Raw genomic sequence first — 25,687 nt, 5'->3', positions numbered from 1 at the left:
TTGCAGCAACAACTTATGAAAATCAAATGTCATATTAACTGAAACAATCCATTGCTGCAGAGGTTTAGCAGCAGCATCCTCGAACAGTAATGTTTCAACGAATTATCTTCAAAGGGGAACCGCTTCTTTGAATACAGGTGAAGTTCAGTGGAAAACTATTCTATTCTTGATCTCCATTGCAAACAAGGGCCCCTTTCGTGTTCATATAGGACTGGCCTTGAGTCACTGTTGTAACTTTGGGTTTAATCGGTGGATTTTTAAAGACTGGGTTCTTTATTCCACCATCAAGGACATTAGCCTTAATATCTATAATTATTTATAATTTCAGGGCATGGCATATACAGTATACTGTATATTCCCCCTTTCTTTGCTCTTCTTACTTTATTTTTCTTCTTCTTCCGAGATGTAATATGCCTGATTACTTCATGGCTCTCAAATTGATAAAACTGACGTGGGTATGTGATTTTCCTTTGAATGGAAAAAATCTCGTAGTCGACCATTCAACACAGAATGCTGACAGGTGACCAAATCCCCAACGAAAGAAGCTTCTGATGGCAATTTTAAATTGAAGTAGGCTCCTGGAACGGATACCACCCGATAAAGACCCTGAAGTTGATATTATCAATACTGAATTTGAACAATGCTTATCCCAGCCATAGACACTACTCCTCTACCCATCAGTCACGTGGAAGAATTTGAAGGGGCTGCAATAAATCTTAGCCAAAAAATCAATTTCCAGTTAGTTTACAGAAGAGAGGCTAATTGATTGAAATACAAATGAACGGTTGTCTGACACGCAGAAAGCAGATTGCCGTGCTGACATCAAATGTTGAATAACTGTAGGACGTCAGCTAAGTGTCGTAATTCTCCTTCTGTCGGATGAGTGAGATAAGGTCATCCTAGCAGACCGAGCTAATATTTTTCAGCTACTCTATTACACAGGTAAAGCATTTAGGTGTTAGCGAGACTCGTTCCTTCTAACTTTTTATTCTTTTCCATCTCTTTATGTTTTCCTTGTATGGATAAGTTTACGAGTGTTCCACTTGAGTACCTTCGTTCTATTTAATTTCTTCAGTGTCCAACTAGAAATATAAAAAGAATCTCCTCAAGATTCTATAACACCAAATTACCAAACGAACAAAACTGCCTCAGTTTTCTTCGGGAAAAAACCGCGACTTCTCTGCCAAGGTCAAATGACTTCGCAATACCTTCTTCGCAGCACCATCTGCTCGCCTCAGTCCAGCAATTATAAACGCTTCTCATTTCACCTTTTCCAGGAGCAGAAGGATGTAAAGGCTAAAAAATTCGTCGTTGCCACATTTGCTTCAGTGGGCATTTTCTTTGTCTGGCTGTCTCACTATGTATGTTATGTATGTATTATATACAGTATATATATATGTATGTATATATATATATATATATATATATATATATATATATATATATATATATATATATATATATATATATATATATGACTTGAATCTAAATGAGGAAACCCAAACTTCGTGGTAGGATTCAAACACAAGCACAACAAGTTGGGATAGGTTAGCTTTCAACTATTCGACCACAGTGAGTTGAAACTACCAATGATAAGTTTCTTCATCTGTTTCTCCATTTTGTTTCCAGGCTCATAGTGAGGACCATACAAAAACTGTTTATATTACACACACACACACATATATATAATATATGAATCAACACAGGGGATATATATATAATATATAAGATATATATATATAGAGAATATATATATATATATATATATATATATATATATGTTTAGCTCTTCGTTGGCCGAGTCGGCAAAGAGCTGCGGACTGTCACCCGATGGGCCGGAGTTCAATTCCCGGCCGGCTGATGAAGATTAGAGGAATTTATTTCTAGTGATAGAAATTCATTTTCGCTCAAATGTGGAGATTGACTGCACTGTAGGTCCCTTTGCTACAGTGCATTGGTAGCCACGTAAAATAAGTCTAATCCTTCGGGCCAGCCCAGGAGAGCTGTTAATCAGCTCAGTGGTCTAGTAAAACTAAGCTATACTTTTAACTTTATATATATATTTATATATATACACATATATAATATTTTATATATATATATATGAATCATATATATATATATATATATATATATATATATATATATATAGATATAGGCTATTTTCAAATCTAGGTAATATTTATTTCTTTAACATTCTCATGCATTGGAACTGGAATATAAAATCTAGCCCAAAGGCCAAGCGCTAGGACCTATGAGGTCATTCAGCGCTGAAAGTAATGTTGAATCAACTGTTAGGAGAGGGGGAAAAATAAGATGGAAGCAAGAGAATATGAACGGAGGTATAGTAAAAGGAACAAAAAGGGTTGAACTGGGGCCGAAGGGACGCTGCAAAGAACCTTAAGCAATGTCTACAGAGTACCGTGTGAGGTACACTGACGGCACTATCCCCCCACGGGCACTATTCTCGTGAAAAACATCTTGCTTGCTCAAAAGGAGGGTGATTGCACTTATACTGACCTTGGATACAGTGCAGTGCAACTGTATCATGTTTACTGAATCGCAGTGAGACTCAGAGCACAGGATTAGAACAGCGAGCGAAGTTAACGTATGAGATTTATCTCATCACACATCATGCAATGTTTTGTCCTCTAAATTCTGAATCATATTAGTGGGAGGCACTGCTATTGTGCTGAAATCAGATATCATGGATAACATAATCATCATCATCACTACATTCCAAAGGACCTTATCTTCCGCTTAGGAATTCATAGAATCACCTCCAACTCATCAGAAGCAAGGAGTGGTATTATGCTTAACTAAAATACTCGCTGAGCAACCATTCAACTCTTTTATATGATTTGGCACGAGCGACAAGACATTAGTATGCTCTCCGGATCTTTACGGAACGTTTGGGTAGGTCGTCAATCCTCACAAATTCAGATTCTCTGTTTTTGATTTTTACTTTGTCTTTGTTCGTGGTCTATCCTTCTTACTGCGTCCCCAAATAACAGCTGGAGGCATCTGACTCTTCCGAAATGTGGAGGATTACTTCTGTATATATTAATGTCATTTTCCCTATTCTTTGATTGGTAGATCATCAGTTTATGTAAAATGCATACTTTTTAATTATCGCACTGTACATCTTACGGTACCGGGAAACAACGATTTTCTTGTTCGTAACTAATTATCTGTTACTTCTTCAAATTAGAAACGAATTTTGAACAGTCTTATATAAAGTAACATGCAAATGTACACATTCCACGACATGTAGTCTACACAGTTGTGTAACCATTTAACCTGAATATTAAACAAGCTCGTCTGGCACCTTGACAATAAAAAGTAATACCGCCTAGAGAGTTACAAGCCTGAAGATCAACCGACCCCTGACTTCACCTACCTCGAATAATTTGGTTGTTGACGACAATCTGTATCCTTTCAAGATAAAGGAGCTTAATTTTCAATTATTGCTGAAAGAATGGTAGGCTCAGAGATTGCGAGAGTAAACAAGTAGTGAATATTCACGCATTTTCAAATGAAAAACAATACAGAAAGGACTGTTAAGTCTCAGGTAGTACCATTTACATCTTTACTCTGAAGTGAATCAATTTCTTGTCGAACCATCGCCAGTAAATCGCTAACACAAAGTGGAAAACTAACAAACAAATTAACAAACGAATGCTAGAATATTGTTCTCCCGTGTGAATGTCGACTCTGTCTCGGGATCTTCCTCTAGGCAAAATTTCTCGAAGTGGGGATCTGCTTTTCTTAATATCGAGAAAAGTGACTTGGATAACCGCCAAGAAATAGCTTGTTTTGCCATCTTTCAAGAGTTGTTTTTCCTCCAATATTCTATAATTACTGTTTGTACCTAAAGAATGACTGCGATCTACTCTGTTTGCGGATTGCACGCATCCATATTCTGCAGAGGTGCCGCGATGTGAAGCACGAGAGGTCTTTTATTCCCTCTACCGCAGAGCTGTGGGACGATCTTCCTAACAGAGTTATGGATGGTGATGCTCATTTGCTTCAGGGTAGCTGTAATGCCAGTTTAATGTGCCGAGCATCGTCGTCTTCATTTTATTATTTTTTTACTATTCCTAACATTATTTGTTTTCAAAGACTTTTGTTGGTATGTTTATCTAAGTTTACTTATTTAACATAATTGATAATATTAACCTGATTTTCTTGGTCATATGCCTTTTGAGAGGTAAAGGGTTTCATGTATTTGTGAATAGCTTGTTCCATATCATTACGAGCTCGTGTTGACTGGTAATATATAGCAGTGAGAAGTCGAAGTCGATGCGAGCGGCTGAACATGACATTTGTCGATTGCTATGCTCCCTTTGTAAATAAACTCGAAATATGCTTGTTGCTTCCTCTGAAGCCTTTTCCAAGATGGCTGAAATTTGGAGTTAATACCGAAAATACTGAAAGAAAACAAAATGATCTTGGAAGTAAGTCTGTTCCCCCTGCAGATGCAACTTGACAATTCAAAAAGTAAATAAAACTTTGCAGAGATTACCACATTCCATTTCACCCATATACGCAAATCACAGGGATTCCGAGAACAGCAGAGTTGAGAAGCTATAAAAAAAAGATACAAAGAACCTACACATTTATGTTTTAGGAAAAATCTTTCAACATGAATTTCTGTCTCATGAAAGGTCTTGTGTCCAGGTGTTAGAAGCACTGCTTGTATTCCGCTGTTCAAGTCCGATTGATTTTCTGCGCGTGAAGGAATTTTTATGGTATGATAATGGAACCTTCAAAGACACCTTTCTTCTCTTGATCTGCTGCAACGCTCTAAGGTTATCAGCAGACTTCATTTCTCGACAGATATGAAGAGACAAGCACCATTTTTAGTATGCTATTCTAAGCCATAACTTTATTTCCACTTACTTTATTTTCTTTGATATCTTATACCATATATCTGAGAAGACAACGAGAACTGCCTTCAAATTTCATCGAGATAATAAATTTATTTATAAGAAATAATCCTGAAAATATCCCAAGTAACACTGGCCTGTTGATTTGCGTACTATAGATTTGGTAAAGTAAAAATATTAAGATAATTTAAACATAGCGCAGCATATATAGATATCTCCTTGGTTTTCAAAAAGGAAGAACGCGCACCTTACCTGATGTGTCTTATAAGGCGAGACGCCTGCGTGCTTTTGCAAGGCCAGATGCGAGCTGCGTCATCTCCTAAAAAACTGGACTTCCCAGAGATGCCCCAACGGTGTATTTCATTCTTGTTCGTTAAATAAAAGTTCAGTACAACGTTCAGTGCGTTCGTTCCCTCCGGTATACTAGCTCTCTCTCTCTCTCTCTCTCTCTCTCTCTCTCTCTCTCTCTCTCTCTCTCTCTGTTTCCCTTACAGGTAATGCCTCTAGAGAATAAATGTCTCAGTGGTCATTGCCACACTCATTCTTCAACGGCAGAATTGTGGATGAAATGTGTGTAGAAAACTTCAACAACGTTAGCCTTTTCATGCACCTAAACATATGGAACATCATCGGTAAGTCATACACCCTACAAACACTGTGCTATTTACCTCTATCTGTACCCATTCTCGAGCTTCCTAGATGTTAAGGCCCTTCCTTTCCTTTACTCCTATCAAACCTTCTACCTATGCCTTTCTAGATCCTCCCGAATTTACGTTCTTTTCAACAGCATATTACCCTCCATTCTTTCTACACGACTAAACCATGTCTAAAAATGCTGATCTAACCTTTCACCTCTGCCCACCTTTTCCCTACTTCTGTGTGTCTGCATTTCTCACCCTTTCAGTTCTTTTAGCACTATATATACTACACAAACAATTCATCTAAACAGCTTCAACATTTTTTCTTTTTTTTCTATCATTTACCAACTTCACTTCCATAAAGGAAAGCTGGCTCAACCATCCTTGCATATGTCCTAACCTTAGCTTCTGTAAACACTCCATATCTTTTGCTAACCTTTCAGGCATTCGGGTACTTTAGCTGCTTCTCCTATTCTGTGCTTCACCTCTTCTCTTATCCTACTTTATTTGCTTCCAAATATCCACGTGAATTAACTGTGTCAGTTCTTCTGTAATCCGTATTGACATTTATTATTCTGTCTTCCTTGTTTCCATTCATTATTCTATCTTCCTGGTTTCCAATCACCCTTATAACCTTGTCCTTGCTCACATTTACTCTCAGCTTCCTCGTCTTACAAATGAATTCTAATTCCTTCAGTGGTTTCTGCAAGTCCTCTGACAACAATATTATCGCTAGATATCAACCATTAAATACTCCAGCAATAATTTTCTTATCCCGCAACTTAGCACTCACATTTAATTACTTTTTTCATTACTTGCATTACTCCATCCCTAAAGACATTGGAGAAAAGCATCTTTGGAGAAAATCCCTTGACAAGCTTCCTTCTCTGATTGCAACCTATTGAATCTATCCCGAGTGTTTGATCTAGATCCATGAATACTCCATACGGACAGATATTTAGTTCCCTATAAAAGAAAACTATTGTGCCCGTCTTTGTCTCTCCGTCCGCATTTTTTCTGTCCGCCCTCAGATCTTAGAAACTACTGAGGCTAGGGGCTGCAAATTGGTATGTTGATCATCCACCCTCCAATCATCAAACATACCAAATTGCAGCCCTAGCTCAGTAGTTTTTTATTTTGTTTAAGGTTAAAGTTAGCCATAATCGTGTTTTCTGGCAACGATATAGGATAGGCCACCACCGGGCCGTGCTTAAAATTTCATGGGCCGCGGCTCATACAGCATTACATCGAAAGATAAATCTATTTTCGGTGGCCTTGATTATACGCTGTAGGGGCTGTACAAAGTTAAGTATACCTTAGTTTAACCAGACCACTGAACTGATTAACAGCTCTCCTAGGGCTGGCCCGAAGGATTAGATTATTTTAAGTGGCTAAGAACCAATTGGTTACCTAGCAACGGGACCTACAGCTTATTGTGGAATCCGAACCACATTATGGCGAGAAATGAATTTCTATCACCAGAGATAAATTCCTCTTATTCTTCATTGGTCGGTCGGAGATTCGAACTCGCGGCCAGCAGAGTGCTAGCTGAGAACGGAACCCCACTCGCCTAACGAGGAACTAGGGGTTGTACAGAAAACTCGATTGAGCCGAAGAAACGTCGCTTTTTTTTTTTTTTTTTACTTGTTTCTTTTCCCCTCAAAATGTCTCGCATAACAGTTTCTTAAGAAAAATACTGGATCCATATACACCTCCTTCTTGCCTGAGGTCGAGTAGTTCTTCCCTTACCAGTCCTTCCAGCCTTCTCACTCTCTCGGTGAAAGTAATACCATACCCTTTTTCCTGGTATTATACCGATATAATTTCTATTGTAAATCACCTAAGAGTCATTTATATTGTTTGAATATATAATTATTTTATGCAATAATTTATATATATATATATATATTATGTATGAATACTATATATATATATATATATATATATATATATATATATATATATATATATATATATATATATATATATATATATATATATATATATATATATATGACTTTTATCACATAACCGTTATTCATATACAATCAGTAAGCTACAAACGTCCTTTAATATCAATTGCTTTACTCGGAATTAATATATTTTCATATATGTTACCGAAGGGAATTTTTAATTGATAATAAGTTCGTCGTCCCGTGGGCTCGAACCAGCGAAGGACAAGAACTCAGGACGAACTTATTATCAATTAAAACTCCCTTCGGTAACATATATGAAAATATATTAATTCCGAGGTAGAGCGAATTGGATATTAAAGACGTTTGTAGCTTACTGATTACACACACACATATATATATATATATATATATATATATATATATATATATATATATATATATATATATATATATATATATATATATACTATATATATATATATATATATATATATATATATATATATATATATATATATATATATATATATATATATATATATATATATATATATAAACTGTTCCATGATGATCCTCTCTTTCAGCTCTCTTAATAAAATGTACTAAAAAAATTGCACTTCATTACAATTTTGCGTCCATATTCGGCGTTAGCGGCCCAAAACACTGCAGTTTACCGAGTTTGAAGAACAGTCCACCAGAACCGCGTACAATTACGAAGTCTTTTCCAGTTATACGGAGGCCATTCCAGTCATTCTTTTCACTTTCTTTGCACGCTGTAGACGTGTCTCTGTCACCAGAATATATCGAAATATAAATATCCTGCATTTAGCAGACAAAGTTCTTATTTTGCTGATACCATTAAAGAAGAAATTATACATCCGTATGGGCAAAATTTTTTCTTATGGCATAAAAGCCGAAACCTTTATCATTTTCTCTTCAATATGGGTCCCCTATGTTGTGTGGGGCCTGCCCCGACCAAGGGAGATACGGGGAATTTCTATGAAATAATTCATGTGTCATATTCCGCTAAACATTAAAGGATTCGGAAATTCTTCCGTCCACTAATTCTGCGTTTGTGCTCATGCTAAAATGGAGGCCATAGTATACAGTCGACTGTTTTGCCATTCATGTTCACCTTTTGATCGAATGAATATACACTCCGTCAAGGATTGAAAAGTCAGGACAATTATAAAATCTTAAAAACTGTATTTTTCTTTATATGCATAAAAACTTGGTCATCATGGAAATGGCTGGTATAAGAAATGAGTATAACGGTTTTCAGTGTTTCTCCATAACGGTAACATGTCTTAAATTTTTTTGTATGATGTCTAAATGTTCAGTGCCTCACTGAATATCTGAGTATTAACTCTTGATTTTGAAAGAAGAAAACTATTGCTACATTCGCTCAGTCAAGTGAGCAGAAAATATCACTGTTTTTTTTTAATATTACATATAGCAGCAACAGCAGTAGTAATAAGATACTTCTTTCATGTGAAGCAGCGATAATATGGGAAAGAAAAAAGCAATTTTTTTTTATAGAAATAGAGTTGGATGGTACCACCTGTCACACTGTGAATAAAATTAAAATAAAAAAACAAACGAATTTTTAAAATATTTTGGCCAAATAACTAAAATTCCAAGTACTGTTTTCCTAAACAATTATGAGTCCAGGTACCGAAACTCCTTACCCTCTTTAAAAATAAGCAAACATGATTTCAATTACGTTTCTGTTGATGAAGAATGATTGAAAATCTTTCAAATGTGGCTTCGCTGCATGATGTGCTTTCACAGGATATTTTCTTCTTATTCCATAACATCAGCAACCAATAACATACATCGAACTGCTTTTTTCACTTTATAGCTATGTCAGTCTTTAATCAATGATACCATCTCGTAACAATTTTGTGGCCGCAGTGTAGTAATCAGCAAGATTAATTTTTCCCTTTATTGAGGATGAATTTGAATTTGAACTTTTTCTGAACATTTTTTTGTCTTTGCCCATTCTTGACCAAACTGTATAGCCTATGTGTGTGAATTCATATATATATATATATATATATATATATATATATATATATATATATATATGTATATATATATATGTATATATATATATGTATATATATATATATATATATATATATATATATATATATATATATATATATATATATATATATATATATATATATATATATATGCAGGCTGTGCATCTTCATGCAGTTCACTTCGATTATATGGCCAAATACTGTGAATCACTTTCATAAATCTGCTCTTTTGGGATCCCTCCCTCCTAAAATAAACGGTTCATGAAGTATTTCATTACATGAAAGTTACATTCCGACGTTTACACACCTCTCACATTTTCCACAAAATGAACCATTTGTTGTGAAAACAAAACATTCTTCATCATAAGAAATTCGACCGCAAGCCGTTTCGACTTAATGTCAAACCATTTCAATCATGACGTAGCGAATTCCATTTTCGTTCCTTCAAAAGGTAAACAAAACAAGTTTAAGTTTCGAGTCTTCTAAAAGGAAAAGGACCCGAAGGAGCTTCGTAGAAACGAAACAGGATCTGAACGTGTTGCAACACTGCAAGGACGGCGTACACAGATCTGCCCAAACAAGTGGGGAAATTGTAAACGAAAAGAGCAATTAAAACTATTAGGTTGCATTAGTCACACGAATCAACGCCATTAGGTTGAAGGCAAAGGCGTTTGTTCGGTGACCGAAGGGAATGCGTATGAGTGCATGCGTGCGTGCGTGCTTGCGTGATAGGTCAGTGGCCTTGGTGACGAACGTTATTCTGAAAGAGAAAGCAGTTTCCTCAAGTCAAAACTCGAGGTATTTATCACAATGGCCGAATAGAGCATTTAAGACAAGGAAAGAGACCAGAGGGTCTACGCAGACAATAAACACAAGAAGTGTGAAGAAAAAAATATCATTTTCTCGAAAAGACTCTGATTGAGAGAGAGAGAGAGAGAGAGAGAGAGTGTATATATGTGCATCAATACAATCATACATACATACATGGTACAAGCATGGGTAATTTTATTCAAGCTGTAACTTCAAGCGCGTTATGTAGTTGCATATAAAATCATACAAATTGTCATCAGTAAATTGTACGAGAGTTATTAAAGACTAACCCTCCTAGCAGAAGATATTACCATTTAACCTGAAAGGATCTTTATTCTCAACATAAATATTAACTTTAGGCCAAGTGGTTAAAATAGCACATTGTACTGCAAAATTATGACGGATGTTGAGTTTGTGTTTCTAGAAAAGGTAGAATAAAGTTTTGTGTTGCCTTTGCATGCGAAGCCCTCCCTTGTCTTTGCAACTGTGAAATGCCCAGAAATAAAATCTGATGCTTTGGGTCAGTAAGTGGGCAAATGTATTTTCTTTTGAAGCAAGATGCCAAAGTTGATGGGCAATACGTAGAACGTTCTAATTTGTACTTCACATTTTCTTAACTATGACCAAATCCTATCTTCCAAAAGATTGCGAGGGCCTAAGAAAACTATTGAGATGGCTTTGTCTGTCCGTCCGCACTTTTTCTGTCCGCCCTCAGATCTTAAAAAACTACTGTGGCTAGAGGGCTGCAAACTGGTATGTTGATCATCCGTCCTCCAATCATCAAACATAAAGAACTGCAGCCCTCTAGCCTTAGTATTTTTTATTTTATTTAATGTTAAGGTTAGCCATGGATCGTGCGTCTGGCACCGCTAGAGGTGTCAGCCTCCGACGCATCTTCACTTGACCGCATCTGGGGAGCAACTCAGCGCTGCCAGGTCGTGGTTGAGAGTTTCATACTGCGGCACATCGAGAGTTTCATACAGCATTATACGCTGTACAGAAAACTCGATTGTGCCGAAGAAACTTCGCCGCATTTTTTACTTGTTATACTTGCTTTTAGTAAAGAATTTATTTCATATAATTTCTTAAATAATTTCTTGTACCTTTTGAGCGCGGAATTCATCAAGGGTTCAGGTGCTTTATTCAACCGATATTTAATATCCACCTCTTACTTTGACTAAATTACAACTGAGTCTTCTTTTAAATCTGTCGATGCATCTTAACTCGCTCTCATTCTACAAATCCTATGTCTGTTATTTCAACCAAGTGGAAGTGTTTATTTGTATTAGTACAGTTTCAGATTCCAATGATAATGATCTACTTATCAGCTGTCCACAAGGTCAGTGTATCCGCAGGTGTGCCTTATGTGTCACCATTTGCATAACAATTATCTCTGGTTTTTCAGTTTTGGTGTGGGAGAGGAAAGTGTAAATTTTGAGAAAACATCTATGTTATTATTAGACTATTCGTAAGTGTTTTTTTTCATTTCTATGAAATGAAAAAGAGAAGAAAGGTTCGAATGTTATTGCTAATAGATTTTTAAAAATTTTCCGCTGGTAGAGGATTTTTTGAACTGATGAATTGTATTTGTGTTTTGCAAACAAAATTACGGCCGTTGTTTGAAAAAAAAAAATTCCGAAGTCTTTCTACATTTACGTTTTTGTTTAGAATCAGATTTGGTAATTAAACTTACTAAAATGAAATACAAATGAAGTTGTTTCAAATACAAGTAATAAATTGATCTTCTGCTGAATGTTCAGTATTGAATTTCTGGAGCTGCTTCCTTGAAGTTTGACAGTGTCAATTGTTTTGTGAGATCTTTTAAAGAGATTATATTACTGATGTAATTTTATACTGTACTGCGTAGGGAGCGGCTGCAATTCAAGTTAAAGGTTAAGCAAAAAATAAAGCAAAAGCGAAACAATGAAGCCAAGCAATATGACTAAAAAGTGAAGGCTAAACATGTAAAGATTAAAGATCTCTCTCTCTCTCTCTGAGAGAGAGATAAATAATTATATATAAATATACATATATATACATGGTATACATACATACACACACACACACACATATATATATGTGTGTATATATATATGTGTGTATATATATATATATATATATATATATATATATATATATATATATATCCGCGACGATATGCGCATCAAGTTAGGCACTTACCCATAAACGCAATGGTTAAAGTATGCCGATGAACTTAGTTCTTAAAACAGCTCAACATCATTTAAGACGTTTCACGTCACCAGAAAACCAGTGCAAGAAAGGAGTGACGAGGGCAAGCAAGCAAGCAAAAGATTATAATCTTACGTCTTTTCCACTTAGAGCCAGTTATAAGGATAGAGCGAAGATTTACTCCCAATTCCCTCACAAGAGTACAAATGCTTACAACTGCCAAGTCCTATCGAAGGGCAGAGCAAGGTTCTTGATCTGCACCAGAAGGCCCCTTTAGGATCTCCTAGACTCACGTAGTGTAACTCGTGACATTTACTTAAGCTTTTTGTGTATTCTTCATCATACGTGAAATGTTACGTGGATGGAAGAATGCTCAGTTCACTTTAGGGTACAGTTTATAGTCCACAGAGAATAACATACATAGTCAGTATTCATACACCCCAACATACCACTTGTTCAAAGACACACCTCCTGTATCAATAAACATGATGAACAATAATTGCGCAATTTTATATCTTAATTATTTTACGTTCGGTATGCCATTAATGGCCCCCACGAAACAGCAAACAAAGAGGTACGACTTATCAAAGCTACAACTATGTTTACGAAAAACGAATTCCTACAGACTAACCAAGAAGGAAAATGATGAAGGAAGCCTGATCCCGGATGTTGAGGGGAGCTGGGCAACGAAAGGTGACAGTATCGTGACTGAGTTGAATACATAGTGTGTGGGAGCCTTAAGAAGGAGAGAAGCATGTATTAAATTCAGGAAGCATGAGAATGAATGCAAGAATCCCATTATTCACGGTGGGGGTGTGTCTTAATACTGATAAGAATCACAAGCAAGAGGATGAAGTGGCACTGTGTGGAACGCAGGTAAGGATCGTTGTTACGGCTCATCCATAAAAAATGGCATTAGACACCGGACTAGTATAGCATTAGTGGCCTTTAGAACAGTATTTGAGTGGGATGGATGTTTCTTTTATATGTGCTTTTGAAGTGTATATGGAAAAATATATATATATATATATATATATATATATATATATATATATATATATATATATATATATATATATACAGTACCTGTATAAAATCGATGACATGTATAATGAACCTTTCATTCTTATCTGTCATTAAGGATATATCTTGCACGAACCATAAAGTTTTTTTTTTTTGTCAGCATTGGTGGCTAATCGTAACCATAAGTTGGTAGTTCTGGTTACAAAAATAAGATTGCGGGATTGAAATGCAGAATCAGTCGCTTTGAATACTTCAAGCTGCATATATATATATATATATATATATATATATATATATATATATATATATATATATATATATATATATATATAGTTTATGCGACCTAAGTCACCTACTTTAGATTCAAATAGGGTTCACAAGAAAGGTTTGCTCTTGAATGAGATGAAGAGTAGGACGCCCTAGTAGAAAGAAAGTAATAGTCAGATAGCACTGCGATTGGGGCCGAATGGACACTGAAAATAAACCTATAGTACCATCTCCAGTTTGCCACGCAAAGCATACTGTGAGCACTACTCCTTATCTGAGGAAAAGGCAAATAACTTCAGTACCCAGGTATGAAGAAAACATCAAATGGAAGCCAAAAATATATTGGGAACCACCCATTGAGAGAGAGAGAGAGAGAGAGAGAGAGAGAGAGAGAGAGAGAGAGAGAGAGAGAGAGAGAGAGAGAGAGAGAGGAGAGTCCATTTTCATGCATGAAAACTTTTAATATCAAACTTGGGTACTGAGATCTGCATGACAACCTAGACTTCGGAGAGACTTATATGTTGATCAGGTAAGACTGACTTCAATCGATCAGAAAACAAGAATATTCCCGTGATCTGACTGCAGTAACAACACTTTAACAGTGGCACAACATGCAACATTTTGATAGCTGTTTTGTGTGTTACAGCACCCATGGGACAGATAATTGAATATAAAACATACGAGGATGAATGAATCTCTCTCTCTCTCTTTCTCGTGTTCAGAAACACAGGCAGGATATGACAAAGAGAGCGAAAAGACAGAGATCTTAGATTCATCATCCATAAGATTGCAAAGTGAAGGAGAGCAAAATAGGGTGTTCCGTAATGTTATAACTAACGCATTTGTTGACGGGAAAAACATAAATTGTTTGTAAACGATACAAACTTCACTGAAAAGCAGATAAAAAAAGTTGTAATTTCAAAACAGACCGAGTATCCACTGATAAACATTAATGAATGAGAGTTGGTTGGTCATCCGAAACTGCAGATTTATGTTAAGTCAGCCATTAACTCATTAATTCCCGAGCGTAAAGGAAGAAGAAGAAGAAGAAGCTGGAGAATAATAGACACAATGGCTGTTCATTTGTTTCTTTGTTATAGAACGTGGCTGATAGCGTAGTCTGCTTTGTTTGTCTGTCATGATGTCGTCCCCTAGAACGCTTTGGTCAGTTGTGCAAAAATCTCAATTAAAAATTTTTGAAAAATTTAACTGAATAATTAACTGATTAATCAATTGATCATTTATTATTATTATTATTATTATTATTATTATTGACCCAAGCCCGAAAAAACAAGGAAAAATATATTACATCTTTTTGGTTCTCTTCCAAGAGTAATATGCATAAGCACAGCTATCATTTCGTTTACGTTCTGCTCTGCTCTTGACTAAAATCAAGTGATGTTTTATTATCATGGCTTATGCTGGAGTCATGATCACACACATAGATTATGTCATAATATATCACTCCTTATGCCGACATGCACCCTTCGTTATTAAGATACAACTGCAAGCATTATCAGGATAACAAGCGAGCAAGTGTTGCTGAGGTATGTGCTTATTGCGTCTGTTATCACGATAAGAGAAGTGCGATGCATTTCTTTCAGAGCAAAGTAGAAGGTTGTTTGTTGAGAGCAATGAAAGTGTTGATGGAAGAGTTGAGGCCTGCTAAAATCTTTAGATGGGAAAGTGACCGGTTTAGTGTGAAAGACTAGGGTAATCTATGTTTCCTTGGCTACCTAATTTCTTTATAGATGAAGTGATGTTAAATATAAAAGGCAGTTGATGTGACATAGGCTTTTAACGTGAAAGTATCAAGTGTGAAATGGCTTGGTCTGCTGACGATGTAGCATTGTTTGGGGGCAGTCAAGAGGCTATGTGTAAACGAGTACAAGTTCGAAAGTGTTTTTAAAAAGAGAAAACACCATTGTTTTGAGGATAGTGGCAAGAAACTGCAGAATCTGGGCAATCATTGAATGTTTATAAGAGCAAAAAGTTGCAGGTGAATCGAGTTACATTATGAGGGTTAGTGAAAGCGAGGAAGATGGAGTAATGAATTTTAAAATAGCTGGCGGAGTTATTTTTTTTTTTAACGTTAGTTTAACCAGACCACTGAGTTAATATTAACTCTAGGGCTGGCGAAGGATTAGACAAGCTATTTAAACTCTCTAAGAATTTAATTAAAACTAGCGATATATGTTAATCTAAGAACTAATTAAGTTAATTAGGAATATATTATAAATTATTCTATGAATCTTATATTTTATCGTATAAATTATTAAATTTAAGGGAGGGTTAGTGAAAGCGAGGAAGATGGAGTAATGAATTTTAAAATAGCTGGCGGAGTGGGAGTAGTTGATTCGTATAGGTATTTGGGAGTATGTAAAGTAGGTGATGGCGTGAAAAGAGAAAAGGTGGGTCAGAATAGGCGAAGCAAGGAAGGTAGCAGGACAGACATAAAAGATTTGGAAGAGATAAAGAGCGTCTAAGGAATGTGATGCTAGAATGTATGATGTAACATGTGAATGTTGAGGAAAAAATGTTAAATGTGAGGAAGTTTAAATTATGTAGCTGAAATGATAAAACAGTTACATCCGGCTGAAAATATGGATCAAAGTGTTTTGAGATGGTTTAGTCATGTGGAGAGAATGGAAGACGACAGGTTGATGAAGAGAGTGAATGATTTGGAAGTGTTTGGAGGAGGAAGTAGAGTTAAGTTAAGTATATCTTAGTTTAACCAGACCACTAAGCTGATTAACAGCTCTCCTAGGGCTGGCCCGAAGGATTAGATTTATTTTTACGTGGCTAAGAACCCATTGGTTACCTAGCAACGGGACCTACAGCTTATTGTGGAATCCGAACCACACTATAGCGAGAAATGAATTTCTATCACCAGAAACAAATTCCTCTTGCTTTTCACTGGCCGGTCGGAGATTCGAACTCGCGACCAACAGAGTGGTAGCTGAGAACGGAACCCGCTCACCCAGCGAGGAACTAAGGGGGAAGTAGAGGAAGGTCCAACAGGTGCTAGACAGATGTAGCGGAAGTGTTGTACGGAAGGGCCTTTATATCCTAGAGGAGAGAGAGAGTGCTCGCAAGATATGCGCGCACTCAACACACTGCATTGCACACGGCAATTGTTGCGGAAGTTTTCCTTCTCTCAGCAATTGAAGTATGAATGTGACAATGAATATTATGTAGCTCTCTTTTTGATCCCTTATTAAACGAAAGCGCTTTATAAATAAACACAAAAGGAAGAGACAGAAAATCCAGCGGACCATTTAAATTCCTTTAGAGATCAGCCAACAGTAATTATTCAGACATAAAATCATACGCTTTTCCTTGAATTACTCAATATTATCCTCAGAGAAACCCTGCTCATTGTTCATTAGTTGAGACTCTGAAGTAAGTATAAGACTCATGCGGAAAACAGACATTTAATGTGTACGTTAATTTTTTACTATATACTAAAGATATGCCCCTATAGGTTAGTTAAAACAAGCGGAATTTACCTCACGATTTTGTATTTTTACCCAAACAAGGTAACGATGTTGTTCTCCTTTTCGATATAATTAAGAATAAGTTCCTCAGAATTATTCTAAAATGAGTGCTACCGATTAAACAAATATAATAAGTAACTAGGAATCGCATTTCTTTTCTCTTGCTCCAGTCTTTTTAAGGAAGAGATGAATAAACAATAGATATTACGTGCAGGAAGAAAATCACCAGCAAAGACTGTCCATGCTATTTGCACGCTATATATAACGCGCTGGAAAAGTCCGTGTTCGTGAACTGGGATTTTAATTTTTTCCCCGACGCTAAAACAGCAAGTCATTATGAGAGTGAGTTTAAACCAATCTCTGACATGCACAACACAAACACACGCGATAGGGATGTATTTGCTTTAAAAGTATGGAATTACTACAGAGGGCATGCACATCTCGGTCACTTTTATATTAATACACAATACTTTCAGCGTTAAAATTTGTAATATGGTTCCTTAATAAGAGAAAATATTGATAACTAAATGTTGCTTTTCCATTTGTTTTTGCAGTTTTATATATATATATATATATATATATATATATATATATATATATATATATTACATATATATATGTATGTATATGTACAGTATGTATATATATGTATACATACATATACTATATATGCATGTGTAACTGAATCACGAAAATGTGGAACGTGATGAATATATAATAAAGCAATGCCACGAAGGAAAGAGAAACAATGGAGTACTGCAAGGCCTTTCAGCTCATTAGTCCTTGCAGTACGCCATTGTTTCTTTTTCCTTCGTGACATTTCCTGTATTTAAATATATATGCATATATATACACATACATATATAATATATATATATATATATATAACATATATACATATATATATATATGTATATATATACATACATACATTATATGCACGCATGATAATTATGCACTTGTGTTTGTAGGTATGCACAAATCTTTCACCATCTTCACCAAGTACTTCATTGGATTTCACGTTATTCGAAAATTCACATATGAGCAGTTTATTATTCAGACCTGATGACACAATTTAATGTTCACGATGAATTCACTGAAACTGAACTTTACTCACAGTAACTGACGCGTTGGTAACTATGACGCAGCGGCCTATCTGGCCCTTCTCGACGTTGTAACAACGACCCAAGACGGATGACGGCTAAATGAGAGACGTTTTCCGACTCAGACAACCATCCGTCACCGTCTGAGTCTCTGTCCGTCTGTCTGTGATTCTCTCCCCTCTGAACGGGTGCTCCAGGTCAAGCCATTTCGACATATTCGACGTGGCCCCCGGCCGAGCACGTTCACTTGGTACGGTTCTTGAGAGAGACGACAACACGACACTAGCAACACGTGATCTACTGTACTCATGGATTGTGAATGCAGGGTCCCTCTCTCCTGCCGCCTTTATGGGAGGTCCTTCGAGAGTCCTTGGTCATCAGCAGGGTACTCTACTTGATCCTGCACTCTTTATGGAAGTCCTTCGAGAGTCCTTGGTCATCAGCAGGGTGCAATATTTGAATTACTGGAACTCCATTTCGAGGCCCAACTCCCAAGAACGGAAGAATGGAAGCCTGCGCATCTTACCTTCAAGAGCTCTCAGAGCGGAAGGTAAAAAAGAACACTCGGCAACAAGTGGGAGGCTCCTGACGAACTCGTGCCTTCCTCGTGCTCTTCCGGGTATCTTAGATCAGCTGGAACACCCATTATTTCCCAAGGGTGGGATGTGGGATGTGCCTGTTCCAATAGATTTTGTCATTCAGTTTATCTGGTCTGGATCTGCAGAGCACACATGTGGATGAAAATATCCAAATTGCCTTTCTATCCTTGGCCCTTTTATTAGTAAACAAATAAATGCTCTCGTGAAACACCATGACCCAGGACAAATATAACTGTTTTTAGTTTTCTGTAAAGAAAACTATTGAGATGGCTTTGTCTGTCCGTCCGCACTTTTTCTGTTCCGCCCTCACATCTTGAAAACTACTGAGGCTAGAGGGCTGCAAATTGGTGTGTTGATTATCCACCCTCCATTCATCAGACATACCAAATTGCAGCCCTCTAGCCTCAGTAGTTCTTATTTTATTTAAGGTTAAAGTTAGCCATAATCGTACTTCTAGCACCGGTATAGGTACTAATAACACAGGCCACCCCCGGACCGTGGCTGAGTTTCATGGGCCGCGGCTAATAGTTTCATGGGCCGTGGCTGAAAGTTTCATACAGCATTATAGGCTGTACAGAAAACTCGACTGCGCCGAAGAAACTTCGGTGCATCTTTTACTTGTTGACGATAGTTCCTACTGTATTATTAGTTTTGGATGAGATCAAGGAAAGTCATGCATCCGACCTATACTATCTAAACACCGGTTTCCTAAAAGCGCTTTATTGGCAACAATCAAAGCTCGCTCTCTCTCTCTCTCTCTCCCAGACAACAGCGCAAATAGGTCGGTGATGATCGGGTAATGAACCTATTCTCTGCTTAGGTCAACGAAGCCATGATAAAATTTAATGAAACGCGCTAACAGTGAAATATGAAATGATCTGTTATGAAGGGTCTCTGGTAATTTGCCATTTTCATTCCGCATTATTTTAGCATGTTTATTTTTCCTTTATGGCTATGCTATGTACATTGTGCAAAGTTGTTAACACTTACACACATACACATATATATATATATATATATATATATATATATATATATATATAATATATATATATAAAAAAATATATATATATTATATATATATATATATATATATATATATATATATATATATATATATATATATATATATATATATATATATATATATATATATATAAACAGCTCTGAGTATTGCAGCATACAAAATAAAAAACTAATCCACATTAAAAACTGTCAGAGATCCTTCATGGTATATTTCATAATTTATAATTTCTCTACAGTTGCTGTATAACATACCAACTAATGAAGGACCTTTGAAGGACCACACAAAAAAAAAATTTCCTCAACCAGTGCATAAAACAAGCATATATGCATTCAAGAGGTGAGACCGAACCACGGGGTTCTGGCAGAAAAAAATCCCAGACCTCAAACCAGAAGAAATGACATCCTTTCCGAAAGAGTAGTTGTTGAATTGTCAATAAAATAAAAAGCGTAAACTCATGTCCAGCTGTTTTCAATTGCAGGCACGATCTTGGCTAGGTCTGCATTTCGGTGCTTAATCGAGACACCCAGATCGATGTTATGTCTCTCGTCCTCTGTTATTGCAGTCTCTTATATATTTTGAAGTTTGTTGTCTCTTACAAGTTCCTTTGTGACTGTGCAGAGTAGTATCTTTTTGTTCAAGTGAAAATTTCCAAAACCTAAATGAAGTATTCAACATACAGTTCTTTGATTCTACGTCACTGAATTCACTGAAAGCTTTCTATGAACGCTAATTATTTTAACCCTAAAGTTATGAAAAGAAACGGGAAATCTGATAACTTTGAAACTTCCCTGTTTTGTTTATCTAGAAAACTTTGGGGAACATGTTTAGCAGCTCATGTATAACAAATCTCAAGTTGCCATCAGTAAGTCTGATACTGCTTGTGCTTACAACGCAGTAAGAAACACCTCCCGGATATAACCTATGAAAGAGAGAAACAATACTATACTTTGCATGCATACCTTACCAGCTTGATAGTTTGAATATTCTGATGCCATCCACTCAATATACAGCGTATAATTCACACGATTTATTTTCAACACTTCATTTGGAGATTATCTTCCGTTTCAAACTAAGGACTTTGATAACTAGCGGTTATTCTGAGGTTATTTGGTCCTATAAGTGTTTATCTCTGCCTCACCTCGGCTAAGTCTCAAGTAATTGACACTAATTCGTATGCATGCAGATGTGGTTCCCAATCTCTGTCTATCATTTACCTTTGTGAATGTACGTTTTTCTTATTCAGTAAGATATATATTTAATTTTAGCAGTTTTGAACTACAATTTTACTTACGTTAATCGTATCGAAGACTATTACATCCTCAGCGGACGCAGCAATATTAGATTTCTTCGAAATAAAACAATGAGAACAGATGCACTGAGTTTCACCAAATTTAAACAAAGTGTGAGGACCTTCAGGAGAAGCATGGGAGGACGAATACAATTATTTCCCTGGGAGTTGACGACAAGAACTGAACAACCAATGATTAAGAGGGACGCAAAATACTTTAACGGAGCAAGAGTCATTAACCTCAGTGCCTTCACGGAACTCAGATTTCAAGACAGCTAAAGAAGGGAGGAAGAGAGGAGGGCTGGGTTCTACCATGAGGGAATTGAATTGAATTGTCTCTTAACAGGATAGTTCATTGGATTTCCCCTCTCATCCCGCAAGAGGCGTTGCTTGACTTACAGGACGCTCGAAAGGGTTGAGTCACAAAGTGGAATAACCCCTGTCATTAGCTCTGGACTTTAACACCAGAGTAAATACAGATTGAGCTATAATCAACATGTATAATTCACATATTCATTCACATATAAAAAAAAAGATGACCCTTCCAAATGCTACAGATGTCAGAACTTTAATAACAGTAAAAATAACAATACACACACATGATAGTAGTAATAATGGCAATGTTCTTAACGTAGGGGAGTGGTTCTTTTTAAATTGGGGAAAGTGTCGAGGGAAAGGAACGGTCACTGAATCGACTAGGCTACTCACTCTTACGGTGACATACATTATAGCTGATTTCGACATATACTGTACACCATGGATATGGGGCATATGTTCATGCAGATACATATACACACATGACTTCACAAAGAAGTATATGCGTGAATGCATATATAGGCTATATAGTCTATATATATATACATTTATATATATGTAAATATATATTTATATATTTATTTATATATACTCACACATTTTTATATATATATATATATATATATATATATATATATATATATATATATATATATATATCAATATAAATATATATATCAATATAAATATATATATATATATATATATATATATATATATATATATATATATATATATATATATATACACCTATTCGTGTGTGATTGAAGAATGAAAGGAATAGTTTAATGTTCTAACGAAATAAAACGAGAAGCTTAGTGAGAGAAACATACAAGACAAAGAAAGCAGCCGCACAACTCTCTCTCTCTCTCTCTCTCTCTCTCTCTCTCTCTCTCTCTCTCTCTCTCTCTCTTTCTCTCTCTCTCTCTCTCTCTCTCTCTCTCAGTTAAACAGATAAAAGGCCCACGCTGTCAGGCGCAGATAAAAGAGAAATGTAATAACAGGGTGTTGTTAAGCAGTCGAGTGCTTTCTTGACACAGCTTATGCTTTCGTTAAATATCTTGACTTTGGGTATACTTTGAGGACAGCGACCCATCTTACTCAACTGACAGTCGGAGCAAAATTCCTTTTTACCGCGAAAATAATGATTTTAGGAATTTAATATTGGTGATTTAATACTTAGGTTTTCTTAAGCTTCGTTATTTCCAGTTACGCTGGCTTAAGCAGAAGATAATGTTACTTGTTATTATTATCATTATTCAGAAGATGAACTCTATTCATCTGGAACGAGTCTACAGAGGCCACTGACTTGAAATTGAAGCTTGCTAAGAATATGGTGTTCATTAGAAAGAAGTAAGAGGAGGTAAAGGGAAATACAGAAAGAAGAGATCTCACTTATTAAAACAGAAAAATACATTAACAAATTAATAAAGAGATAGAAGAAAGAAAAACACGTTCTAAAGGCTATTATGTAAAACCTTAACATGTGAACAAATAATTGCAAGTGGAGCAGACTAGGTTAGCAAGATTAAAAGACTTGACTACCTAATTTCGGAATATAAAAATTACGTTATGCGAGGAAGAAAAGTCAAAATTGCCTAAAATTCAATCCGTATAATGAAAGAACCATAAGAAGTGTAACGATCCAGATTAGGAAGTTGGTGTCTTTCAAGCCTCATAGAACTGATCAAAAACTTTTATGACATCGTTATCGAAAATTTTTGACAAAACTTAAATGACCAAGAACGATGTACTTTCCAATCCTTAATGAGAAATATTCAAATAGTGCAGGAATTTCCATAATCTCAAACCATAAGGTGACAATTTATTCCAATAGGACAAAGAGTTAGAAAACAATACTACCTCAGAATCATGGGATTATGAGGTCACAAAATGATGCCATCATAAAAGTCTAAAGTCACCAACTTCACTGATGTGAAAAAAACCATAAGTGGTAGAGGGTTATATTTCGCCCAACTACTTGAAGATGATGTTTGTATGTGTGCGTGTGTGTAATAGATCAGATTAAATATTTCAATAAGACCTCATTCCGACATGATTATGACACCGTAAATTGAGGTCAAACAGAAGGAGAAAGCGAGCAAAATTTGCATTCTTTATAGCCTCAGATTCAAAAGAACCGTAGTGTATGCCTTTGAGAGCCGTTAAACCCAAACTGAAAAGATAAGGTTTGCTCCGCAGAGCAAATAGAACCAGCGCATTTCCTGATGCCATTATAACGTTAGAATGACACCATACTTTGAAACAAGTATAAAAGCTAATTTCAAAATTTTAGAAAATAAAGTGAAGACACATGTGTAAAAGTGAAGGCATTTGTTTAATATGGGAAAGTAAATTCCTTTAAAAATGTTGAAGCTTTCTTCAAACCCATAAAAGATCGATTACTCTTAGTCTGGACAAGTGGCTAAGATTTTGAAATCCTAAGGAGGTAAAACCGGTCCCCCAACCAATAAATAATAATAATAATAATAATAATAATAATAATAATAATAAAATGCGAAACTACAGAAAATTGTGCAAAATAAACATTTGCCTAAAGTCCTTTCAACATGTAAACATGACTTTGGATGAGCAGCAACTTTTCAGTTTCAGAATCTAGATGAATAAATTAGATAAACATTCTCTGTCTGGACATTTCGCTAGGTACGGGCTTGGTACTGGACCTGCGAAATTTCTTAAACTGTGCTGTCCTTCGTTTGCTGTACTGTCCATAATGTCCTGTTCATCATGCTCCTCTGAACGGCAACTGCGCCAGTCCCTTGCCTCTACAGTTCGTGATGGCCTTGTTTCTACAACTGAAGTCTCAGGATGGATTTCGTTGCTGATAAACCTTTCATGTAGGTGCGTGGAGCGGCTAATGTTGTGGAAGTTTTCTGCACATGGGTTTTTCAGTGATTCAGGTGGTTAAGTATGAATGTGGAAGTGAGTGACCATGGCATTGGAAGTATGTATGTATGTATGTATATATATATGTATATATATATATATATATATATATATATATATATATATATATATATATATATATATATATATTGTGTGTGTGTGTGTGTGTGTGTGTGTGTGTGTGTGTGCATCGAATGCTGATGCGTTAGTGGCATCTATTATTTTACATCTCTAAAATTTTCTATAAATTTTCTTTCCTGCATGACTTCGTTGGCTTTTATCAGGGTCATTCGAATTTTACAGTAGAGCTGACAGTAACCTGCAACTTCCGGCGCAGTAATACAGGTGAAGTAAGAAAAATTATGATTGATCGAAGCAGACCTGAAGATTGACAGCAATCATGACTGAAATACCAGCCACGTGGTATTACGTACGGCAAAAAGCCGGATGACGATTGGCCCCTTAATATTCCAGTTTCGGTCCGCTCTTCCGAAGGCCTCTTGTTCCTGCTATAACGTTAGGGCTCGTGGTGTGTGGTCAGAAGGGCCTGACTCTGGCAGAGACGTCTCCCTCAGAGCTATTTTTTCGTTTCATTAGCCAGTTCCTTCTGCTGGTGGGGAGGATGTAGTCCGACTTACTTGAGTATTTAATGTTGGTTTTTACGGGGCGACGTTTACCGTCTCAGCAATTATGAACCTCAGAGGTCATCTAGGGGTGGCCTCTCTTCGTGGACGTCCACAAAATGCTAGTGTATGGCTTCATTGTTTCGACGGGCTTATAGTCACCTCCTGAAGGTCGTCATGGTGCAACCAACTTAGCACTTTTCGAGGGCATGCGCGCTTCTTGCGAAGATTTGGTTCGATAAAATACGCTGGTTCTCGATACACCAGAGCGGCTGAAGGCTTTCAGTAAGCCTCTCTTATAGGATATCTTCGGTTTCACCCGTAGGCGATGATCCTAAGAAAAGCGCCTGCTTCGTGTCTGTAAAGCGCCCCGAAGGTCATATTGTGGAACTTTGTTATGTCATCTTCCATGATGCCAGAGAGTATCAGCTGTTTTTTAGTATCTGTCTCATACGTTCTATTTCTGCATAGACCACGCCAGATGTACTTTATTGGGATAAGGACCTTCTGATGTAGGCGCCGATGACAGACCTTTTATGAGTCAGGC

The 25,687-nt window shown here is 36.4% G+C and overlaps 1 protein-coding gene across 11 annotated transcripts in view; it reads right to left on the bottom strand.

The window, feature by feature from the left end:
• LOC136833710 (sodium/hydrogen exchanger 9B2-like) overlaps positions 1-25,687 on the bottom strand; it is a 317,786-nt gene that overhangs the window by 81,488 nt on the left and 210,611 nt on the right. For 6 of the 11 annotated variants that reach the window (XM_067095899.1, XM_067095907.1, XM_067095910.1 and 3 more), the window contains exon 1: positions 13,123-13,140. The exons of 1 other annotated variant lie outside the window; for it this stretch is intronic. The gene's annotated coding sequence lies outside the window, so the exon portion shown is untranslated. Of the gene's footprint in view, positions 1-13,122; positions 13,208-18,395; positions 18,685-25,687 lie in introns of those variants that run through there. 4 more of the 11 variants (XM_067095912.1, XM_067095900.1, XM_067095901.1 and 1 more) reach the window with 4 other exon arrangements.

The sequence above is a fragment of the Macrobrachium rosenbergii genome, chromosome 52 (genome assembly GCF_040412425.1).
Source record: "Macrobrachium rosenbergii isolate ZJJX-2024 chromosome 52, ASM4041242v1, whole genome shotgun sequence".
Classification (NCBI taxonomy): Eukaryota; Metazoa; Arthropoda; class Malacostraca; order Decapoda; family Palaemonidae; genus Macrobrachium; species Macrobrachium rosenbergii.
The sequence above is the reverse complement of the archived record's forward strand: the minus strand, read 5'-3'. Positions and strand labels throughout refer to the sequence as shown.